The sequence below is a fragment of the Scyliorhinus canicula genome, chromosome 2, assembly GCF_902713615.1.
Source record: "Scyliorhinus canicula chromosome 2, sScyCan1.1, whole genome shotgun sequence".
NCBI classification, from domain to species: domain Eukaryota; kingdom Metazoa; phylum Chordata; class Chondrichthyes; order Carcharhiniformes; family Scyliorhinidae; genus Scyliorhinus; species Scyliorhinus canicula.
In genome coordinates, this window is record NC_052147.1 from 60,123,949 (window position 1) to 60,147,586 (window position 23,638).

A 23,638-nucleotide genomic window follows, 5' to 3' on the forward strand; every position below is an offset into this window, starting at 1 on the left:
ACCTGTTGGATGAAGGTGAAGCCTTCCAGTGTCGGAAAGTATGGAGTCTCCATCTGTCCAAAGTTCTGCATTTTTTTCCTGTAAAATTTTATCAAATAAAACCCCCTGAACCTGTAAAAAAAATAAAAATAAAATGAGTAAAATAAATGAAAAAATGAATAAAAACCACTACAGAACTTGTAAAACAAAAAGCTGCAACCGTTTAAAAAAATAGCGGCCGCACTGCGCAATGCGGCTAAATTTTTTTTAACATGCTCGCGGCCGCTTGCAGCCGGCGTTATGGAAAGCCAGCTGCTGCGCGGGGGTTTGCGCGATCGGGAGCGCCGCGGACAACGGCTCGGCGACCCTCCCGACATCCACCCGCGACCCACCCGCGGGTCGCGCCCCCGACTTTGAAGAACACTGCTGTAAGGGAGGGAGTTCCAGCAATAGTGAAGGAATGGTGATATATTTCCAGGTCAGGATGGTTTGTGACTTTCAGGCTAATGCAGAGTCAGTGGGGATGCCATGTGTCGACAGCCCTTGTCCTTCTCAGTGATAGCGGTCGTGGGTTTGGAAGCTGCTGTCGAAGGAGATTTGGTGAGCTGCTAGAAATGGTATACACTGCAGCTACAGTACACTAGTGGCGGGGGAAATAAATTGGAAATTGGGGACCAATCAAGCCAGCTGCTTTGTGCTGCATGGTATTGAGCATCTGGGATTCCTTTTAGAGCTGCACATACCCGGGAGAGTGGAGAGTATTTCATCACTGGCTTGTGGGAGTGCGTTATATGTTGCAGAACTTCCATCTCTGACCTGCTCTAGAAGTGGCAGTATTTATTTGGCTTGATCTGATAAGTTTTTGGTCAACTCGAAGAAGGTTGACTGTCTTTTAAAGTTTAATCACCAAAATTGGCATATGGGTGAGTAATGAAGTTCTGTGGGATGTCACTGTGTGTTCCTTGCTGTTTGAACTGTTACACAAATGGTGCGGCAGAGAATACTTCCAGCAATATTGCGAAATCTATTGACATCAAGTTCAGATAATAAATGTGAGGGAGGTGTTGCTAAGTTCCATGAAAGGGCACATTATATGTAGTCTGATGGGAATAGCAGGTGCGATAAACCAAATGAGCTGTCAATAAGACTTTAAGCTAACAAGTGGGATGAGTGCTCAGTAAAGGATAGTTGTAACATGGGTAACAAAAAAGATATAGAGCAGAGTTCACAGGTCACAAACAGGTAGATACCTCAGGCAAAGGGAATACAAAAGCAACTGAAGTAATTAAACCGAAGAATAGCAAAAAGAAACAAATTATAAGGTGCGAGAAAGGCAGCATCAGGGCAGAAGGACAGGTTGGGGTCCCTTGCAGAAATAATGTTTTATATACTATCACATAAAACAAAGAACAAAGAAAAGTGCAGCACAGGAACAGGCCCTTCGGCCCTCCAAGCCTGCGCCGACCATGCTGCCCGTCTAAACTAAAATCTTCTGCACTTCCAGGGTCCATATCCCTCTATTCCCATCCTATTCATGTATTTGTCAAGATGCCCCTTAAACGTCACTATCGTCCCTGCTTCCACCACCTCCTCCGGCAGCGAGTTCTAGGCACCCACTACCCTCTGTGTAAAAAACTTGCCTCGTACATCTCCTCTAAACCTTGCCCCTCACACCTTAAAACTATGCCCCGTAGTAAATGACCCCTCTACCCTGGGAAAAAGTCTTTGACTATCCACTCTGTCTCTGCCCCTCATAATGTTGTAGACCTCTATCAGGTTGCCCCTCAACCTCCGTCGTTCCAGTGAGAACAGTTTATTCAACCTCTCCTCATAGCTAATGCCCTCCATACCAAACAACATCCTGGTAAATCTCTTCTGCACCCTCTCTAAAGCCTCCACATCCTTCTGGTAGTGTAGCGACCAGAATTGAACACAATACTCTAAGTGTGGCCTAACTAAGGTTCTATACAGCTGCAACATGACTTGCCAATTTTTATACTCAATGCCCCGGCCAATGATGGCAAGCATGCCGTATGCCTTCTTGACTACCTTCTCCACTTGTGTTGTCCCTTTCAATGACATGTGGACCTGTACACCTAGATCTCTCTGACTGTCAATACTCTTGAGGGCTCTACCATTCACTGTATATTCCCTACCTGTATTAGACCTTCCAAAATGTATTACCTCACATTTGTCCGGATTAAACTCCATCTGCCATCTCTCTGCTCAAGTCTCCAAATGATCTAAATCCTGCTGTATCCTCCGACAGTCCTCATCGCTATCCGCAATTCCACCAACCTTTATGTCGTCTGCAAACTTACTGATCAGACATATAAGACATAGATTGAGTGATTTTAGAGGCTTGAGTACAACTTAAAGGATATGATGTGATGCTCATCCCTGAGACATGGCTGTAAGTTGCTTGTAATTGGGTGTTAGCTATTCCAGGTTTATAAGGTCTTTAGAAAGGATAATAGAAATGAGAAGATTTGTGGGCAGCATGGTAGCATGGTGGTTAGCATCAATGCTTCACAGCTCCAGGGTCCCCGGTTCGATTCCCGGCTGGGTCACTGTCTGTGTGGAGTCTGCACGTCCTCCCCGTGTGTGCGTGGGTTTCCTCCGGGTCCTCCGGTTTCCTCCCACAGTCCAAAGATGTGCAGGTTAGGTGGATTGGCCAGGTTAAATTGCCCTTAGTGTCCTAAAAAAAATAATGTTAATGGGGTTGTTGGGTTACTGGTATAGGGTGGATACGTGGGTTTGAGTAGGGTGATCATTGCTCGGCACAACATTGAGGGCTGAAGGGCCTGTTCTGTGCTGTACTGTTCTAATTCTAAAAAAAGATGATAGGTAGCCTTACTGATTAGAGAAATATTATAACATTGCCAAGAAGCTATTATAAATAATGGAAAGCAATCATTGAATACTCTATGGTGAAAATTGTGGAATAAGAGGGAACTTAGAACTACAATAGCTTTTTATAGATCTCCTCATGGCAGCAAAGAGGTGGCAGAATATATGAATTCAGAGCTTAAAGAGGCTTGTAGCAACAACAATGTTATTTTCATTGGAGACTTTTAGTGTTAAATACATGGGGAGCGCAGAGTTGCTCATGTCAGAAAGTAAGTGAATTCCTTGAGTGCATTCTTGACAATTTTCTGGAGTAATACGTTCTAGAACTAACAAGAGACCAGGCCATACTAGATCCATAGTTAGTTAATAATCTGACAGAAAGGGACATATTTATCTAATGGTGATTACAAAACGATCAAATTCAATGTTGGTGAGTGAGATTCTAGATTTAGGCATGGAGCAGACATTCAGCACAACAAACTGAGCAAAACTGTTATAAAATTTAATTTCAGATGGGCAGCGGGAGATGTTCATAAAAGCATTTAGCTTAATACAGAATCGTTATATACCCTGAAGGATAAAGAATGTGTCTCAATAAATTAAACAGGTTGACAAAATAGGTAAACAATAACTAAAGAAAAGAGGGTATAAAAGTGCAAAGAATAATGGCGATCAGGGAATTGGGAGAAATGTAAAGAACAGCAGAGGAAGACAAAAAGATAGTAAGAGCTACAAAGTAATATGAAAGAGACTTGAGAGGAATATCAAGATTGATACAACTTTTGCCATTATAATAGAAGAGAAAGTTGAATCAAAGGTACTGCAGGCTGGTTAAAAATAGGGGTCTAATATTGAAAATGTAAATACGGAAACGGCAGACCTGCTGAACAATTACTTTGTGTCAGTATTCACAGTAGAGGAGGAAGATAATGGGCAGAATCCAACGGCCACACTGCGTTGGAAAAGCAGCTCAGCCCGCGGCACAGCATGGCCTTTGAAAGCCAGGACACCCCGCTCCGGGGATCTATCTGACTCGCAATGCCTCTTGAGATTCAATGCAATCTCGCGAGATTTTGCTATGTGAATCCTGCTCACAATGGGCGGGATCACGTTTTAGCAAATCTGCATATTAGAGCGAGGCAGTAAACCTCACTCTAATGTGCAGATTCCCGAGGTAGCAGAGGTTTTGGGATTCGACCCCTTTGCCTCAGAGGCATTGGGCGAGTGCCGTTCAGCACTGATCCCCACAAACGTGGACCAGACGGAACGGCACTCGTGGGAGTCTCCCAGGGGATTGGAGACCCCCAGCTGCATGCCCTTTGGGCAGAGTGGTTCCCTGGCACTACTGGTGCCACTGGGTGTCATGGCTGTGACACTTGGGTGCCACCCTGGCACTGCCAAGGTGCCCAGTGGCACTACCAGCTGGCATGGGCAGTGCCAGGTTGGCAATGCCAAGGTGCCATGATGGCATTTTAGCATGCGCAATCGGGCCAGGGTTGCCAGGCGTGGGTGTTGAGGGTGTTGCGGGGTGGGTGGGTTGGGGAATCCTCTTGTTACGCTCGCCTAGAGGGGGGGGGGTGGGGCGGGGATTGTTTCGGGGGCCTCGGAGATCAGGACGTCATTTAACAATGGCACCCTGAACTCTTGCTACAACGGGGAGTTCCGGCGAGGGAGCTCCCCACTGTACAAAACAAAACAAATTCAGGCCCCTTAATCAACGCAGATCATGTTGAATAACCACGTGTTTCTTGGCACTGTGCGTGCTGCGAAACACACGGCTAAACGCGCTCCCTCGGGGACTTTGTTGCCTTTTGGGGGAATCGCGCCCAATGTACCTGACATTCCAGGGAAATTAACATTGAATCAAAGACTGGAACTCACTAAAGTTTAAGTTAGCAAGGAATAGAAAGAATAATAGGACTGAAGGCTCACACATCCCAGGACCTAATAATTCCACCCCTTAAAAGAAAAAGATGAGATCGGAGAGATGAAGGATATGTTTCTGGGAGGGTGGTTTGCGAGCTTGGAGGAGTTGAGTGAGAGATTTGGACTGGCACAGGAGGAAAGGTTCTCGCACATGCAGGTGCTGGACTTTGCGAGAAAGGTTATTCCATCCTTTCCGATAGAGCCTACCTCCTCGTTGTTGGAGGAGGTGCTGTCAGCGACATTCATATTCCATGAAATAATTTTTTAAAACGGGGTCGGTAGCATTACTGCTCCATTAACACCAACAATGCAACCAGCAACCGGCTTTGTGTGTAATGTCACAGGGGATAGATTCCGTCGATTCCTGTCATTTGCCATTTTGTATTGGAACGGTGCAGCATGCTGCGTATGACTATCAGTCCCCTATGTGATGGAGCAACAGAGGACTAGTAGTAACAAATTAAAAATAATTTTATGGACAGCACAGTAACATCTTCCTCCAGGCCCCACAGAAGTATGAGCTGTTGACGCTCTGGGCATTCCCTCTCTGCTTTTTGCAACTGTGACCACAATCCCACCCCAACTCCCAACAGCTTAGCTTATTGAAACTGAGGGAGCCTCAACACTGGCCTGCTCCAGCTCTGCAAACTACAATGTGGTACCCATTTGTCACTCCACAAGTCACTTACCCGAAGCAGATGAGGCTAGAGTCACAAAGCCTTGGCTTACTCTTCAATCAGCAGGCAACCAGAAAGTCTGCGACATCAGTTGGTTGCCCAAAAATCAAAATTGAACCCTGTGGTTTGGAATGAATTCAAACAGATAATTAATTAAATAGTACAGGGTTGATTTTTTATTTTACAGCCAAGCCACTTAGCTCCAGTAGCTACTCAACATTAATAATTCTTGGTGCGTATCTGTCTATCTGTCTGTATATCCAAATACAATGTGCAATGTAAACTCTTTTTGAAACACCAAGTATATTCTTGAGCCTGCAATGCGCGTTATCTCTTTAGAATAAATATTTGCAAATGCTCAGCTTGCAAGCCAAATCAAATATTTACTTGGCAAATGACTCTTCCTTTCCCCTCCCAGCCAATTGATAAATATTAAGTCACATTCTGTCTTATGCCTTTCTGCCCGTTCTCAGTGACCTTTCATTTTAGCCATTGTTTATCATTTTGCAACGCTTGTAAGATCAGGAATAAATAAAGCTTTGTATGGTGTAAGTTACAAAGAAGTTGTTGGTGAATACAGGACTGTGCTTTCAAGGTTAACATTTTCCATTTCTTTATCTGTAATCTCCGAGTAAACCATGAATCAATTTCTATGTAGTACTGTCATTGAACTGCACACTGATCGCAGACATTGAGTCTAATGTGCAGCCGAACTGGAATGTAGCTTGGAAAATCATCTCAGCCAAAGTAAAGAAGGCACTGAAAATACACTAATGCTACTGAGATCATACACATCTAAGATTGTATAAGGTATATTCCAGAAATTTAGTCAAGTAAAGAGGGAAATTGGAATATGACAGGTATTTTTCAGAAGAAAATGCAATAAACATGTTTAAAGAGAGTGAGAAAGAGAACCCTCCAAGATATAAAATTGGATCTTTAATGATAAATCAAATATTAATTAGGGCAGCACAGCAGCAGAGCGGTTAGCTCTGTTGCCTTGTAGCGCCAGAGATCCCGGTTCAATTCTGGCCTTGTGTGACTGTGTGAGGTTTGCAAATTCTCCCCGTGTCGGCGTGGGTTTCCTCCAGGTGCTTCGGTTTCCTCCCACAGGCCAAAGAAGTGCAGATTAGGTGGATTGGCCGTGCTAAATCGGCCCTTCATGTCCAAAGATGTGAGGAACAGGTGGGGTTGTGAGGTTACAGGGTTAGGGCAGGGCAGTGGGCCTAGATAGGATGCTCTTTCAGAGGGTTGGTGCAGACCTGATGGGCTGAATGGCCTCCTTCTGCAATAACTCTCAGTCACACCTCTAATTGACAGAAAGGTCTAAAAAGGACTAAGATGTGCCTGAAAAATATTCCTTGATTTATCCCCACTGTCATAACAACAAAAGTTTACTTGTAAATGTATCCAAAAAGTGGGGAAAATGAAAATGAGGGGATTGGAGGCCTACACCTCTGGTAAGGCTGGTAACGTGGAACATCAGGGACCTGAATGGGCCGGTTAAAATGTTGCGGGTGTTCACGCACCTCAAGGGGGCAGAGGGAGCATCGGGTTTTGCTCTATGCCGATCACCTCTTGCAGTATGTTTTGGATCCATTGGAGAGTATGGGAAGGATTATGGGCCTGCTGGGGAGGTTTGGAGAGTTCTTGGGATACAAACTGAATGTCGGGAAAAGTGAGGTTTTCCAGTGAGGGCTAATTTAGGGGGGATGCCATTTACGGTAGCGAGGGATAGGTTTAGGTATTTAGAGATTTAGGTAGCGAAGGAATGGACAGGCTCCATAAGTGGAACTTAACTGTTATGGGCCAGGGTTTAGAAAACTCCAAAGTATATCATGGAGTTCACCTGACCCAAGACTTTTAATAGATTTTGGTTACGGGGAGCACAAGGGTCCACTCCCCAGGTGTTATGCAACAGAGACCTTCAGTATTTTTAAAACAAAACAATGTTTATTCTATGAACACAGTTAAAATGTTATAAATACACAGTAAACATCTTATCAACTACCAACACACATAACTCCACAGATACAGTACTTTATAGGTAACCCTTAATACCTTTTCTTAGAATCATCCATAAGTTAAACCCTTTTTAACAAAGACAGCAGGTTTAAATTATCTACGGAAACAGGTATTACTTTGAAATCAAGTGAGCTGAAGATGTTCTTTAGCTTGTCGAGAGAAAAATCATTACACATAGATATTTTTCATAGAATTTACAGTGCAGAAGGAGGCCATTCGGCCCATCAAGTCTGCGCCGGCTCTTGAAAAGAACACCCTACCCAAGCCCACACCCCCCACCCCATCCCCATAACCCAGTAACCCCACCCAACACTAAGGGCAATTTTGCATGGCCAATCCACCTAACTTGCACGTCTTTGGACTGTGGGTGGAAACCGGAGCACCCGGAGGAAACCCACGCACACACAGGGAGAACGTGCAGACTCCGCACAGACAGTAACCCAATGCCGGAATCAAACCTGGGACCTGGAGCTGTGAAGCAATTGCGCTAACCACCGTGCTACCGTGCTGCCATCGACTTGCTTTGAATACAGCTCTTCAACTCTGAAAACTAAACCAAAAGCACAGTCACAACGCAGCTTTACAGCTCAAAATGAAAGTGAAAGACAGAAAGACAGCCCAGCTCCTCCGACACACTGACATCACTGCAGCTATTTGATAAACACCCATTTCTTAAAGGTACATCCACCTGACACCTCCCCCCCCCCAAGAAAAAAAAATAAACCATCAACTTCAATATGGTTTCATTTTTCACCTTTTCACTTTCCTTTAAGAAATACTGACAGTAAAATACTTTTTCGTTTCACAAAACAAAACACGCAATCAGGTATAACAACATAGTCCATTTTAGTTCTTCTTCCTCCAGCTGGAATCCCTCTTTACATAGAATTTACAGTGCAGAAGGAGGCCATTCAGCCCATCGAGTCTGCACCGGCTCTTGGAAAGAGCACCCTACCCAAGGTCAACACCTCCACCCTATCCCCATAACCCAGTAACCCCACCCAACACTAAGGGCAATTTTGGACACTAAGGGCAATTTATCATGGCCAATCCACTTAACCTGCACATCTTTGGACTGTGGGAGGAAACCGGAGCACCCGGAGGAAACCCACGCACACACGGGGAGGATGTGCACAGACAGTGACCCAAGCCGGAATCGAACCTGGGACCCTGGAGCTGTGAAGCGATTGTGCTATCCACAATGCTACCGTGCTGCCTTGACTGACAGTCTCTTTGGACAAGCAGGTTTCTGCAGAATCCATCTATTTCTCTACGCCTCGGCATTTCTCTTTAAGGTCAGATTAGTTCAACCGATCACAGAGCCCCTTGTAATTCTCCAACACAGGAGCATTGATTAAGACAACATTCAGGCCTAAAATTCCTGTTGATACTCCGCTGTCCACTTAAATTTGCTACACTTCCTTAGCAAGTCCGTCAGTTGCGCAACCACACTGCTAAAGTTCGGTACAAATTTCCGATAAAATACACTCATGCCAAGAAATCGCATTATTTCTCTTCATGTCAAGGGTATTGGAAACGCCCCAATAACTTTTGTTTTCACATCCCCTGGGACCATTCGACCCTGTCCGATTGTATGGCCAAGGAAAGTGACTTGGGCTTTTCCAAATTCACTTTTGGCTAGGTTTGGCCCAAGCCCGCCTCCTGAAGTCGATCGAATAACTCCATCAGATGCTTCAAATGTTCTTTCCATGTCTGGCTAAAAGTTACCAGATTGTCGATGTATACTGCACAATTGGGTAATCCTGAAACAACTTTGTTAGTTAACCATTGAAATGTGGCTGGGGCATTTTTTATGCCAAATGGCATAACTTTGAATTGGTATATGCCATCTAGAATCACAAAAGTGATAAAGGTACCTGCCATAACCTTCAAGTAAATCCAGTTTGGAAATATAAGCTAATTGTCCCACTTTCTCAATGCAATCCTCCAAGCGTGGGATACGATAAGAGTCCGTTCTTGTAACTGAATTAACCTTACTATAGTCCACACACAACCATTAGGTACCGTCTGGTTTTGGTACCATCACTATGGGTAAGCTCCATTGGCTGCAACCCACTTCAATTATACCATTTCTTTGTTAACCTGTGCCAATTTTAAATCGTTAAGTCTATAAGGATGTTGTTTAATTGGAACAGCATTACCCACATCTACATCATGTATAGCCATTTTAATACTTCCCAACTTATCTCCACAAACTTGCCCATGCGATATCAATAACTCTTTCAGGTCAGTTTGGTTTTCCTCTGGAAGGTAACTCAACAATTTATCCCAATTTTTAAGAACATCCTCGTTTTCCAATTTAATTTGAGGAATGTCAAATTCAAAGTCATCTGGATTCGGTTCTTCATTTTGAGTTAGAAACATTAAATCCTTCTCCAAAAGTATAATTTATCTGAGAGCTTCATACGTTTGGTCTATTTTCAAAGCCCTTATCCACAAATCAAAATTATTCTGTTTTATCCTTTCAATCTACATGTATGTTTGACCAGGTTCTTTCCTTAAAATTCTAAACCTTTGTCCGTAGGCTTCAGGCACTAGCTCATATTCACCGAAGATAGATTTTTCACCTCCTCATACGTCCCAGATACCTCCTCTGATAGTGATGCAAACACTTCACTAGCTCTCCCTACCAACTTTGTTTGAAGCAGTAATACCCACATGTCCTGTGGCCATTTCATTTGTTTAGCTACCTTCTCAAATGAAATGAAAAAAACTTCTACCTCCTTCTCATCAAACCTTGGCAATCCGTTGACATTTTAAAATAGATCCCCACCAAGCCTTCGACTACGACGCTCAAGCTCATTATCCTCATCACTATCCTCAAACTTACGTTTCCCTTTACATCTGCCAATTTTAACTGACTGTCATGTTTCATGGCCATTTTCCGACGTTCAAACTCTCTCTTTTTTTCCCTTTCCTCTCTAACTCTTCCCATTCCTCTCTCTTTCTCTCTCTTTTTATTTTTACTCTCTATCTCTTTCTTTCCCTTTTTCTTTGTCCCTCATTGCGTATTCAAGCTGCTTTAATTCTTTCTCATGTTTCAGTTGTTTAATCTGTAACTGAATTTTTGCCAATTCTAATGCGTCAGACTGTATCTCAGGCAATTTTATATGCTCAGCTACTGTCGTAAATACCTCGTCTTTTCGTATGCTGTCAGGTAACGTTAAGTGCAATGTCTTTGCCAAATCTAAAAGACTTTATTTAGTCTCAGTTCGTAAGGTACTGCGTGTGACCTTCTCCGTCCCAAAAACGTCTGAGCCTCTGAAAGAGCCATTGTCCACAACACACTCCCTACTTAAACTGGAATACCACAACTGAAAAGCAAACACAAATATGCTCACCCTTCACAGTCTTTAATTTCACTAAGACAACCCAATCACGAAAGATAGACTTATATCCCGGATGAGTCCCCTTATTATTATGGGCCAGGATTTAGAAAACTCCAAAGTATATCATGGAGTTCACCTGACCCACGACTTTTAATAAATTTTGGTTACGCGGAGCACAAGGGTCCACTCTTCAGGTATTATGCAACAGAGACCTTCAGTATTTTAAAAACAAAGCAATGTTTATTCTATGAATCCAGTTAACATTTTATAAACACACAGTAAACATCTTATCAACTACCAACACACGTAACCCCACAGATAAAATATTCTATAGGTAACCCTTTCCTAGCAACATCCATAAGTAAAACCCTTTTTTACAAAGACAGCAGGTTTAGATTATCTACAGGAACAGATATTACTTTGAAATCAAGTGAGCTGAAAACATTCTTTAGCTTGTAGAGAGAAAGATCATTACTCATCTGCTTGCTTTAAATACAACTCTCCAACTCTGAAAACACAACCAAAAACAGAGCCACAAAGCAGCTTTTCAGCTCAAAACAAAAGTGAAAGACAGAAAGACAGCCCAGCTCCATCCACACACTGACATCACTGCAGCTATTTGATAAACACCTGTTTCTTAAAGACACATCCACCTGACATAATGAAGCTGATGGAGGGGCCAGGGAGGATCCTAAGAGGTGGGATACACTGCACTTAATGTTGGCAGGGAGGGTCCAAGTGGTGAAAATGAATATTCTGCCGAGGCTATTGTTTATTTTTCAGGCTCTCCTGATCTTTATACTAAAGGCCTTTTGTTCGGAAAGTCGACACAATCATTTCGGACTTTGTATGGGCGGGGAAGGTGCCGAGGGTGGGGAAGACCCTGTTACAGAGGCAGAGGCAGCAAGGGGGGGGGGGGTTGACATTGCGAAACGTGCTTCATTATTATTGGGCGCGAATGTGGACAAGCTGCGGCGGTGTGGTGGGAAAGAAAAGGGATAGAGTGGGTTAGGTTGGAGGAGGAATCTTGTAAAGGGTCTAGTTTGAGAGCTATGGTAACAGCAGCATTGCCAATGACTCCGAGTAGGTGCTCAGGGAGCCCGGAGGTGCAGTCCATGGTGAACATATGGGGCGGGATTCTCCCCTACCCGGCGGGGCAGGGGGTCACGGCGTAGCGGAGTGGCGCCAACCACTCCGGCGTTGGGCCACTCCAAAGGTGGGGAATTCTCATTGAGGGGCTAGGGCCGCGCCGGAGCGGTTGGCACCATGCCGACTGGTGCCAAAACCGGCAACAACGGCCTTTGACACCCGCTGCCCGGCACCGGGGCTGGCCGAAAGGCCTTCGCCGGTTCGCGCATGCACCGGTGCGTCATCTGCCGCTGACGTCACCACTGGCGCATGCGCAGTAGGGGGGTTCTCTTCCGCCTCCGTCATGGTGGAGGCAGTGGCGGCGGCGGAAGAAAAAGAGTGCCCCCACGGCACTGGCCCGCCCGCCGATCGGTGGGCACCGATCGCGGGCCAGACCACCCTGGGGGCAGCCCCCGGGGTCCGATCGCCCCGCACCCCCCCCCCCCCCCAGGACCCCGGGGGCCCGCTCGCGCTACCGATCCCGCCGCCACCAGAGGTGATTCAAACCACGGCAGCGGGAGAGGCCTCCCAGCGGCTGGACTTCGGCCCATCGTGGGCTCGCCGATCGGTGGGGCGTGATTCCCGCCCCCGCCAATTCGCGGGTGGCGGAGAATTTCTGCCACGGCGGGGCGGGATTTTCGGCAGTCCCGGGAAATTCTCCGACCCTGCGGGGGGTTGGAGCATTTTGCCCCCGGAATCAGTTGCGGAGCATTTTAGGATGGAAGGGATTAAAGTTAACGTTGCTGTAAGAGAATTATGGGTTTGAGCCGGGGCGGATGGATAGTGTGCGCAGGAGTTAGAGGGAAGTGGAGCTGGTCAAGGTGAGGGATTTATATTTGGAGGAAGGGTTCTCCAGTCTGGAGGAGCTAAGGGGGAGGGTAGAGCTGCCGAGGGGAAGTGAGTTCAGGTATCTGCAGGTTAGGGACTTTGCATAAAGGTTGGAAGGGGGTTCCTTAGGTTGCCGGGAACACCTTGCTGGAGCAACTGCTACTTCCGGATGTGGAAGGGGAGGGAAGAATTGGGGATATATACAAGTGACTGGGGGAGCAGGTGGTGAAGATCAAGGAGAAATGGGAAGCAGAGTTGGGAGGGGAAATCAATTGGGGAGTATGGAGTGAGGCACTGCGTCGGGTAAACAGGACCTCCTCTGGTGCAAGGATGAGCCTGATACAGGTTAAGGTGGTGCACAGGGTGTACATGACTCAGGCGAGAAAGAGTGGGTTCTTTCAGGGTTGTAGCAGGTGAGTGTGAGAGGTGTGGCGGGAGCCAGCGAATCCTGCGCACATGTTTTGGGGTTGCGAAAAATTGGGGAGATTCTGGGCAGGAGTGTTCCAGTTCTTAGCCAGGATAATGCAGGAGGAGGTGGTCCCAGACCCTTTGGTGGTTATATTTGTGGTTTCAGAGAAGCCGGACCTCATGGAGAGGAAGAAGGCCGATGTTTTGGCCTTCGCCTCTCTGCACGGCGGCGAATTGTAATGGAGTGGTGGTCAGCATTGCCACCGGGGGTAGCAGCTTGGTTGGGTGACCTGTATGACTTCCTGCGATTAGAGAACATAAAATATTAGTTAAGGGGTTTGAGAAAAGGTGGGGGATGTTTGTGACCGTGTTTGAGGAGCTGTTCGTCGTGGGGTGGGGGGGGGGAAGGGAAAAAGTCTGTACAGACTGTATAGTTGATTGCTGGGAAGTATGTTTCCCGGGGTGTTTATTTGTATTTGCTGTAACCTGTTTTGATACATGTTTGTAATATCCAGCTATTGAATTACTATACAAATTCAAGACTTTGTTTTGCATTTTTGGATATGTTTACTTTTTCTAAAAATATATTTTTAGAAAAAGTAAACATATCCAAAAATGCAAAACAAAGTCTTGAATTTGTATAGTAATTCAATAGCTGGATATTTTAATAATTATAATTAGTATTCATGTGTCCCTATTGTAACTATTCTTATATTGTGGGATTTTGTAATTTAATTAATTCTTTTAGTAGGTGTATTGTAACACCAGAAACTTATCTCAATATATTTTATTCCCGATAGGTAATACAATGTTTGTTTAATGTAAGCAACCTCACAAGCCATCCTATTCAGGTGACTGTAGAGCTAACTGCAAATTTAATTTAGGTGGCTGCGATATATTTTAACTTGTTGTAGTGTGCATCGCAGGCTATATCATTGATTATATTGAGGTCCTGGATAATTATAGAATGTCTATTCCTTTCCACTATTGAAAACGATATCATAGCTCATGATCTTTCATGGGATCTTTCACATCCATCTCACAGAGGAGCGAGAGTTTTCTCATCTGAAATTTTTAATACTGCAGTAAAATGGCAGCCCAGAACCGTGCTGAAGTCTGCAGAGTGGGGTTTGAACCCATGACCTTCTAACTCAGATATGGGAATGTAGTCACTGAGACAAGGCTGACAGAAATAAAGTAAGATCTAAGTTAAGTTTAATACTTGAAATGTTATGTTTTATGAGCCTGGTACAGCAGTCAGTGCATTCAATAATTGGAGGCCAGAAATCTGGGTCAATTACTTCATTTGAAATGTGCTTTAAATTGTGGTACTGTAGTTGAGGACGTCATATTTTTATCTCCGACTGTGTAGCAATATGAGAAGAAGTTCGACAGTAGATTTAAAAAAATAAATTTAGAGTATCCAATTCTTTTTTTCCAATTGAGGGGCAATTTTGCGTGGCCAATCCACCTACCCTGCACATCTTTGGGTTGTGGGTGTGAGACCCACGCAGACACGGGGAGAATGTGCAAACTCCACATGGACAGTGACCCAGAGCCGGGATCAAACCTGGGTCCTCAGTGCCGTAAGGCAGCAGTGCTAACCACTGCGCCGCCGTGCCGCCTACAGTAGATTTTTTAATTTCCGAATCTGTTAATTTCCTGAGAAAATGACCATTTTTCGAGCAGCATATTTATTCAATACTTGTAATGCTATCTGACATTGATGGATGTCTTTTGAGGGAGTAAAACTGGTGGTCTTCGACTGTTGCCGACTCTCATGCCTGATTGAGATTGTGAGATAGAGCCATAATTTAACAAAGATTTGGCAACAGACCACCACAATAGCCCACAATGTTTGTCACAACCATCTGTATACAGCAGATGGAATGCTCGGTACACCTACAGCTTAAGTTATGACAAGCCTATGCCCCACTGCATTTTGAGTGTAATTGAACGTCTAAGACCCATATTTAGGGCTATTTTTGAACTGTCAGCTTTTTGAGGCTGTTAGTTTTTTTTCATAGCTATTGGTTAGCTTTTGTGAGCTCCAGATCTGTGCATTTTACATATAGAGACAGGCAAGTACTTCTCTCCTCCTTTAAGCTGCTTTTTGATGTTGCGAAGAATTTGTTGGCACAACAGAGCAATGTTAAACTTTTTGGGCTTGACCAGATAATTTTCTTGTGCTCAGATGAAAGGCCAATCCCAAGAGCACACCCTCCCTAAGTACAGACGTGTCACTTTATCTGCACAATATTACTATTGTAGCGTTGCTCAGGGTCAACCAGAAACTCCATTGCTGTAATTAGCTTATGGAATTGATATATTTTCTTAGACCTTGGACAACGGAAGAAGAGTCACACTATCAGACCATGCAGTTCAGGTTAGAATGTACCGAATAGGAAGTAACAGTTAAGCAATAGTAGAAAATCGTCCAGCAAGATTAATTTGATTGTAAAATTTGAAAGTCATTCCTGAAAAAGAGAACAATAAACCTTGCGGACTCTCATAAAATCAAATCTGATCGCTTCTCGGCCTTTTGGCTCAGATCAAGTGTAGTAGCCTTTTGGCTCAGATCTGGTATGTCTCTCTTGAGGGGACCATGAATTGGATTTAATTTGAATTTGAATTGGTTTTTGGAGCAGGCAAGGAGCTGGATTAGGGGTTCGCCCCTGACCACACTCTGAGCCCTGGCTTTGTAACTCAGAAAAAGTCATAAAAAAAAAAAAATGTGGAATAGCATCCATACAGCAGCCTAAATATGTGAGGAATAATCCACCTCCGCCTTGTCGCCAGGCAAGTCTCCGTCTTAATGTGCCTCAAAGAATGAAGTGGAGATGCCGGCATTGGACTGGGGTGAGCACAGTAAGATGTCTTACAACACCAGGTTAAAGTCCAACAGGTTTGTTTCAAACACGAGCTTTCGGTGCACTGCTCCTTCCTCAGGTGAATTTTAACCTTGTGTTGTAAGACTTCTTACTGTGCTCGAAGAATGAAGGAATTGAAAGGAGGTTGTCGCCTTGACCCTCAGAATTGAAAGCTCCTGGTTACCGGAGCTTTGAGTAGACTTCAAATGGTCAGAGGGCCCTCTTCCCTCAGTAACTTGCCTACAATCTTCCATCAACCTTTGCTACAAATAATTGACAGAGACAAAGGAAATTAAAAATGTGTTTTGCACAATCTAATATAGTTGTCACTCACATAGGTTCAAAGATAGAGGGCTGCTCTCCCAAGCTGACAGCCTGCCAGTTTCAATAGATTGCGGACGACACAAATATTTATTAATATGGGCTTCTGCTAAGATTGACACTAATGGCTTTGTAATTAAAAAGTACTAATATCATAAGATCATCTGCTACTATTACAATAATCTGTAATCACTTCGCCTTTGGAACCAGCATTCCCCACATTGCAAATTCTCGTCACGCATAAATGTTAATTCTACCTAACCCTAAAAACACATTTAAATTTGACAACTGTCTCATACATGAGTATTAAAATCTTATACAACAAAATCTTGCCTTGTATTGTTGCTATTAATGTAACAAAAGTGTTCCAAAGCTCTCTTTTTCTTATTCATGGGATGTGAGCATTGTTGGCTAGGCCTGCATTTGTTATCAATTGAATCACTTGCTAGGCCACTTCAGAGAGGCTAGTTAAGAATCTACCATATTGTTGTGGGTCTGGAGTCACATGTAGGCCAGACTGGGTAAGGATGGCAGATTTCCTTCTGTCGATGGATCATTACAATGGTTTCACAGTCACCGTTCGACTTTTATTATTGAATTCAAATTTCACTATATGCCGTGGTGGGATTTGTGTCAGATCATTACCCTGGCTCCCTGGATTACTAGTCCAGTGGCAATACCACTACCTCATCACCTACTGGACAAAGATGCAATCAGAGAAAAAAGCATTGTGAGGAGAAGGGTATATTGGGAGGGGTGACCAAAATCTTAGTTAAAGAGGTGATTTTTTTATGAAGGATCTTTTTGGAGGAGAGTGAGTTGGAGAGACAGAGGGTTTAGGAAGGGAATTCAGGAGCTTAGGGCGGCACGGCAGCACAGTGGATAGCACTGTGGCTTCACAGCGCCAGGGTCTCAGGATCAATGCCCTGTTGGGTCACTGTCTGTGCGGAGTCTGCACGTTCTCCTCGTGTCTGCGTGGGTGTCTTCCGGGTGCTCCGGATTCCTCCCACAGTCCAAAGATGTGCAGGTTAGGTGGATTGGCCATGATAAATTGTCCTGAGTGTCCAAAAAAGTTTAGGAGGAGTTATTGGGTTACGGGGACAGAGTGGAAGTGAGGAGTTAAGTGGGTCGGTGCAGATTCAATGGGCCAAATGTCCTCCTTGTGCACTGTATGTTCTATGATACTAAGTGACTGAAAGCATGGCTAGCAATGGGAGGCCAAAGGAAAAAGATTACAGTCAAAGAAACAAAGCTGGACCGGAAATTCCCAACCAAGGTCAATGGGCCTTTGACTGGTCGGGCAAATTCCAGTCCTGCTCACGATGTTTCCCGCTGTGGCTGATGTTGGAAAATCTCAGCCAAAGAGTTCAGAGGCGATTTAGAGTTACAGGAAGATTATAGAGATAGGGAGAGCAAAGCCACAAAATAATTTAAACACAAGGATGAGAATTGGGCGAATAGGAGCCAATGTAAGTCAGCAAGGAGAGTGGTGATGTGGTAGGAGGACATAGTGATGGATAGGTTAGAGGCACAGGTTTGGATGAGCTGGTGAATAGGAAGTCAGCAAAGTGAGCTTTGCAATGATAAAGCCTGGTTGTAATGAGGGTAGCAGATGGACTGATGCGGGGACAGATTTGGGTGATGGAGGTAGACCCATCTGGACGGCAGCTAGTCCCTAGGATTAGGCCACCTTCTGACAGTCTGTCTCCTCGGGGATTCCTACCTCCACTGATGTACCACTGCACCTGTGTGGTGCACACCAGATAGTGCCCCAGGAGCCTCTTCACTGACATGACCAACTGAGGTGAGGGGATGGTGTGGGGTGATGTAGGGGAGGTGAGGTGGGGGCCATGCCACGCATGCCATAGGGACACCACAACTCAGCGGGGGCTCACCTTTGCCCGATGCTGACCTCCGCCTCGGCGACTGCCCTCTCCCCAGGCCCACCGACCAGGTCTAGTGCCCACTGCTCCACGGCGGTGAGGGTCCGCAGGTCTGGCGGCCCCCCTCCGGTCTTCTCTCTCTCTCTGCGGTTATGCACCGCCTCCTCCTGGGGGGGGGGGTTAAGACAGAAAGCGCAGTGTTAGGCAGTCGGACGTGTGCAGCACAGGGGCTGAGCACCTGGTGGCCTTTGTAGCCAGGGCAACCGGCTATGGCAAGCGATATGGGTGCTGGTTTGTGGTTTAGGGTGGAGTGCGAGCAGACTGTTGGTGGGTGGGGTTCTGTTACCCTCTGGTTTGGGAAGGGGGCTATGGGTGTGCAGCTTGGGAGTTGCTGCCAGGGGCACTGTGCTATCTACTCTCCTAGGCCGCCCTGAGGCGGTCGTGCAATATCTTCTGGCATTACTGTCCGGTCCTGCTGGTGGGGCCCACGGCCCTCAAGGCCTCTACCACCTGCATCCTAGCCCGGTGCACAGCGGTGGGTGGCAGCCTCCTTCCCACCCCAGGGAACTGGGTAACCTGCCTCTCCTCCACAGCGCCCAGCAGGGTCTCAAGCTCCGCATCTACCTCTCAAGTGGCAATCCTGACTCCGGCAAATCGGACACCATTTTTCATTGGAATCAATCAGGTTCCACGTGGCTTTGGTGCTAGCCCATTAACGGACCCTGAATTGTTTCGGGGGCGGCGCCAATTTAGTTGTTGTGGAAGTCCACCGATTCAGTCCTGGTGTCAACACTTAGTTTCTGAAACGGAGAATCCTGCCCAAAGTGCTTTCAGCTTGTGGGTTTACCATCTGTGAGAATATTTGACATGATTGGCTGCGCATCCTGCTTGCTGAATTTTCTTCTCTTTTTGTCTAACCTGATCTAACTAGTTCTTTTAAAGCCAACAAGCCTGGTACCATCTTTTATTACGCTCCTGTATTATCTTTTATTACACTTCTCTGTATGTCTTGATATACCACGGTGTGTAATATGTGTTACTCAAACCTTGGTTACTGATGAGGTCTTCCGAATCTCGATGAAGAAGACTCAAACTCGTCCAGTAGTAACAAAAGGTTTATTGAGTAACTATAACAATAATTGCATGAGTTCTTTACTTTAACATTGATACTAGTGATAAGGTTGGCAAGATCTAACTACAGTAACTACACTAACCATCTGAGCTAATCTGATACTCCTGCCCTTGTCACAGTCCATCCAAAAGAGAGAGAGATGTGGTTGCCGTTATACCCCTGTTGGTCTGGCCCTCTCATGATCATGTGGTGATACTTATGTACATGCACATACAGAGATCACTACATCTGACACCATTGCTGCTGGTTTCCTGGTAATCCCCCCTGAATTGGCGCCAGATTTGAACTGCCATTGGGAAAGAGGACATTTACACCAGAAATTGCAGCTTTGTTTAAGGTAAGGGGCAAGTACCATTGCCACCAACTGCAAAATATAGCTCATTTTGTTCAGTGGACTAGTGCTGCACTCTTACCCCAAATGTGAGAGAATCTGGAGAAATAATTAATTCTGTTTGCACAGTAAACAGTTTAGAGAATTTCTCGGATGATCCTCAATGTTTGAAAAGAGGTGGTACATTCTTTAAGGTTTTAATAGCTTTTGCCTCAGATGGGGACAGATCGTAATTGTTGGGGACAATTGCGTCCTAAAATTCTCAGACAACGATCTCTTTATTTGTGCCATGGGTATCCTCAGTGCAGATCACAATGCATGGTCGGAAAACGTGGAAACAGCACAGCAGAATGAGGAGGGACCTTCCAGTGCTGAACACACGTCAACAACTTCAGCAAAGCCAGATTCTCTTCAAGGACATCAAATTAATTTGGAAGCACAGTAGGTTAGAATCTAGACACTCCTAACACTGGCTTTTCTAAGTAGGCCGGCAGGGAGAACTGGCTATTCTTCCGCCCGTGTTCTTCTTCAATGGTGAATTTAAAAATTGAAATATCACCATTTTTGCGAAGGTGGAGGAATATTTTCACATTTACCGTTTGCTGTGCCACTATACTCCTCAAAGACTCCATCCTGTGAGAAATCAGTGTCGCCAGTGCCACAATTGAATTTAGAATTTGTTGTTTAGTTTGCCAATGCAGTCCTACATTTTCTTTTAAAGTGTAGAATGGGGGAAGGGAGGGATATGAGAACACAGACACTTTCTCTTGTTTGCACAGAGACAGCCGGCTCCCTGGAGACTCAGCAGTAACCAAACAGCTGATTTTAAATTGATTTGTCTGTTGCAGGTGCCACACGGAAAAATAGCTCCAGCTTCTCTCATGTAAATTTTTGATTTAATATTTTGATTCTCTTCTGCTAACGCAGTGACCAGGGGCGAAATTCTCCGCGGACCGTCGTGACGCCGATTTCCGGCGAGCAAAAGTGGTGCAGATGACTCCGGTGTCGGGGCCTTCTTTTAGGCCGCTAATCTCCGTTCCCGGAGGGGCCAGCATCGGACCGACGCGATACGCGTCATTTTAATGCGCTGCAGAAGTGGCGCGTTGAGAGAGAGAGGACGGGTACCGGCGCGGGGAGAGGAGGAGGAAGGAAGGTGGGGGGAGGAGGAGGAAGGAAGGTGGGGGGGAGGAGGAGGAAGGAAGGTGGGGGGGGAGGAGGAGGAAGGAAGGTGGGGGGGAGGAGGAGGAGGAAGGAAGGTGGGGGGGGAGGAGGAGGAAGGAAGGTGGGGGGGAGGAGGAGGAGGAAGGAAGGTGGGGGGGGAGGAGGAGGAAGGAAGGTGGGGGGGGAGGAGGAGGAGTAAGGAAGGTGGGGGGGAGGAGGAGGAGGAAGGAAGGTGGGGGGAGGAGGAGGAGGAAGGAAGGTGGGGGGGAGGAGGAGGAAGGAAGGTGGGGGGGAGGAGGAGGAAGGAAGGTGGGGGGAGGAGGAGGAAGGAAGGTGGGGGGAGGAGGAGGAAGGAAGGTGGGGGGGAGGAAGGAAGGTGGGGGGAGGAAGGAAGGTGGGGGGGAGGAAGGAAGGGGGGGGGAGGAAGGAAGGTGGGGGGAGGAAGGAAGGTGGGGGGAGGAAGGAAGGTGGGGGAAGAAGGAAGGGGGGGGAGGAAGGAAGGGGGGGGAGGAGGAAGGAAGGTGGGGGGAGGAAGGAAGGTGGGGGGAAGGAAGGAAGTTGGGGGGGAGGAAGGAAGGTGGGGGAGGAAGGAAGGTGGGGGGGAGGAAGGAAGGTGGGGGGAGGAAGGAAGGTGGGGGGGAGGAAGGAAGGTGGGGGAGGAAGGAAGGGGGGGAGGAGGAAGGAAGGGGGAGGAGGAAGGAAGGGGGGAGGAGGAAGGAAGGGGGGAGGAGGAAGGAAGGGGGGAGGAGGAAGGAAGGGGGGAGGAGGAGAGAGGGGGGGGTGTGGGTACCGGCCTTCAGAGGGAGGGAGGGGGGGTGTGGGTACCGGCCTTCAGAGGGAGGGGGGTATGGGTACCGGCCTTCAGAGGGAGGGCGGGGGGGGGTGTGGGTACCGGCCCTTCAGAGGGAGGGGGGTGTGGGTACCGGCCTTCAGAGGAGGGGGGTGTGGGTACCGGCCTTCAGAGGGAGGGGGGTGTGGGTACCGGCCTTCAGAGGGAGGGAGGGGAGGGGTGTGGGTTACCGGCCTTCAGAGGGAGGGGGGTGTGGGTACCGGCCTTCAGAGGGAAGGGGGGTGTGTGGGTACCGGCCTTCAGAGGGAGGGGGAGGGGGGTGTGGGTGAGGGGGGTGTGGGTGGTGGTGAGGGGGGTAGGGGTGGTGAGGAGGGGGGGTAGGGGTGGTGAGGAGGAGGGGTAGGGGTGGTGGGGTGGGGGGCAGCGGCGTGCAGAGGGGGGCGACGGTGCGTTGACGCCGCCCCCACCACCCCTACCCCCCTCCAACGCCCCCCCCCCCCTCTCTCTCTCAACGCCGGTACCCCCCCCCCCCTCTCTCTCAACGCCGGTACCCCCCGCCCTCTCTCTCAACGCCGGTACCCCCCCCTCTCTCTCCCAACGCCGGTACCCCCCCCCACGCCGGGACCCCCCCCACGCCGGGACACCCCCCACGCCGGGACCCCCCCCCCAACGCCGGGACCCCCCCCCCCCAACGCCGGGACTCTCTCTCTCCTCCCTCCCCCCCCACCCCACCCCACCCCACAAACGCCGGTACTGTCCTCCTCCCCCCCCGCACTCGAAGGTACTTTGTTACGGGTCACGTCGGCGGGACTTCGGCCCATCCGGGCCGGAGATTTGGTGAAACTAAAATTATAATGAAATCCCGCCGGCGCCAGCTGTTTTCAGAGGCTGCCGGCGGGATTTGCACAACGCCGGTTTTTGGCCGGTCGGAGATTTAAAAACCCGGCGGGAGCGGGAATAACGCCGCCGCCGGCCGATTCTCCGACCCTGCGTGGAGTCGGAGAATTTCGCCCCATGTTTGTGTAAAATATTTTTTTCACTTTTGATAGCTTAGTCCCCCAATAAATGTTATGTTTTGATTCTTCCTGACCGATATTCTCACAATGAGGAATAACTTGGGCGGGATTCACCGTTCCCCAATACCGATTAAGTAATCGCCGATCGGGCAGAGAATCCCTTTTTATGCCGAAATTGGGGGCGGCGCCTGTTTGACGCAGGTTTTTGTATGCTCCGCCCCCTCCGAAATGGCATAATCGTGTCATGCGCCGCACGCCATTGGAATGGCCTCAGAGCTTCACCTGAAGGCCCTCCCCCGATGCTCCGCCCCGATGAGCCGAGTTCCCGACCATGCGGTTGACTTGTGTTCTCAGCGGTCGGGTGTCCAGCGTGGCGGCTGTAGACTATGTCCAGCGCCACCACAGTTGGGTGAGGGAGCCGTGTTGCTGGGCGGGTGCGGGGTTAGGGATTTCCGCGAGGGCTGGGGGAACTGGTGGGGGGTGGCCAGGGGTGACTATCTGACAGGTCGTGTCCGCGCACGGCCAGCGCCACGTTTTACGGCGCGACCGCTGCAGGTTGTCGCCGTGCCCATGTGCGGCTACGGACCCGGCCATTCTCCAGCTGTTTTTATCGTGGGAGTCAGGTGTCTTATGTGGTGCGGCGGCTAGCGCCTTGCCGGATCGGTGAGGGGGAACCGCAGATTTTTTGACATAATATGCCACAGATGCTGCGCACTTAGGCTCAAAAATGTTGAATCCAGCCCTTTGCATCAGTGCACTTTTTCTTTTACCTTTTTTTCCTTTTACTTTTCGAGCCTTTCCTCACACTGATGTTATTCTACTTGGGATTTTTAATGTATATGCTTCTGGATGTAGCATCACTGGCAAGTTGAACATTTTCTATCTCCGTTGTCCTTGACAAGTTAAGTAATGGTGGGCTACATTCTTGAACTGCTGAAGTTCATGTGGTGAAAATATATGTAA

General features: G+C 47.3%; 1 non-coding gene across 1 annotated transcript; it reads left to right on the forward strand.

The window, feature by feature from the left end:
• Positions 1-15,697: 15,697 nt before the first annotated feature.
• Positions 15,698-15,889, forward strand: LOC119962553. The gene has a single exon (XR_005459912.1). It is a non-coding gene; the product is annotated as a U2 spliceosomal RNA (small nuclear RNA).
• The last annotated feature ends 7,749 nt before the right edge of the window (positions 15,890-23,638 follow it).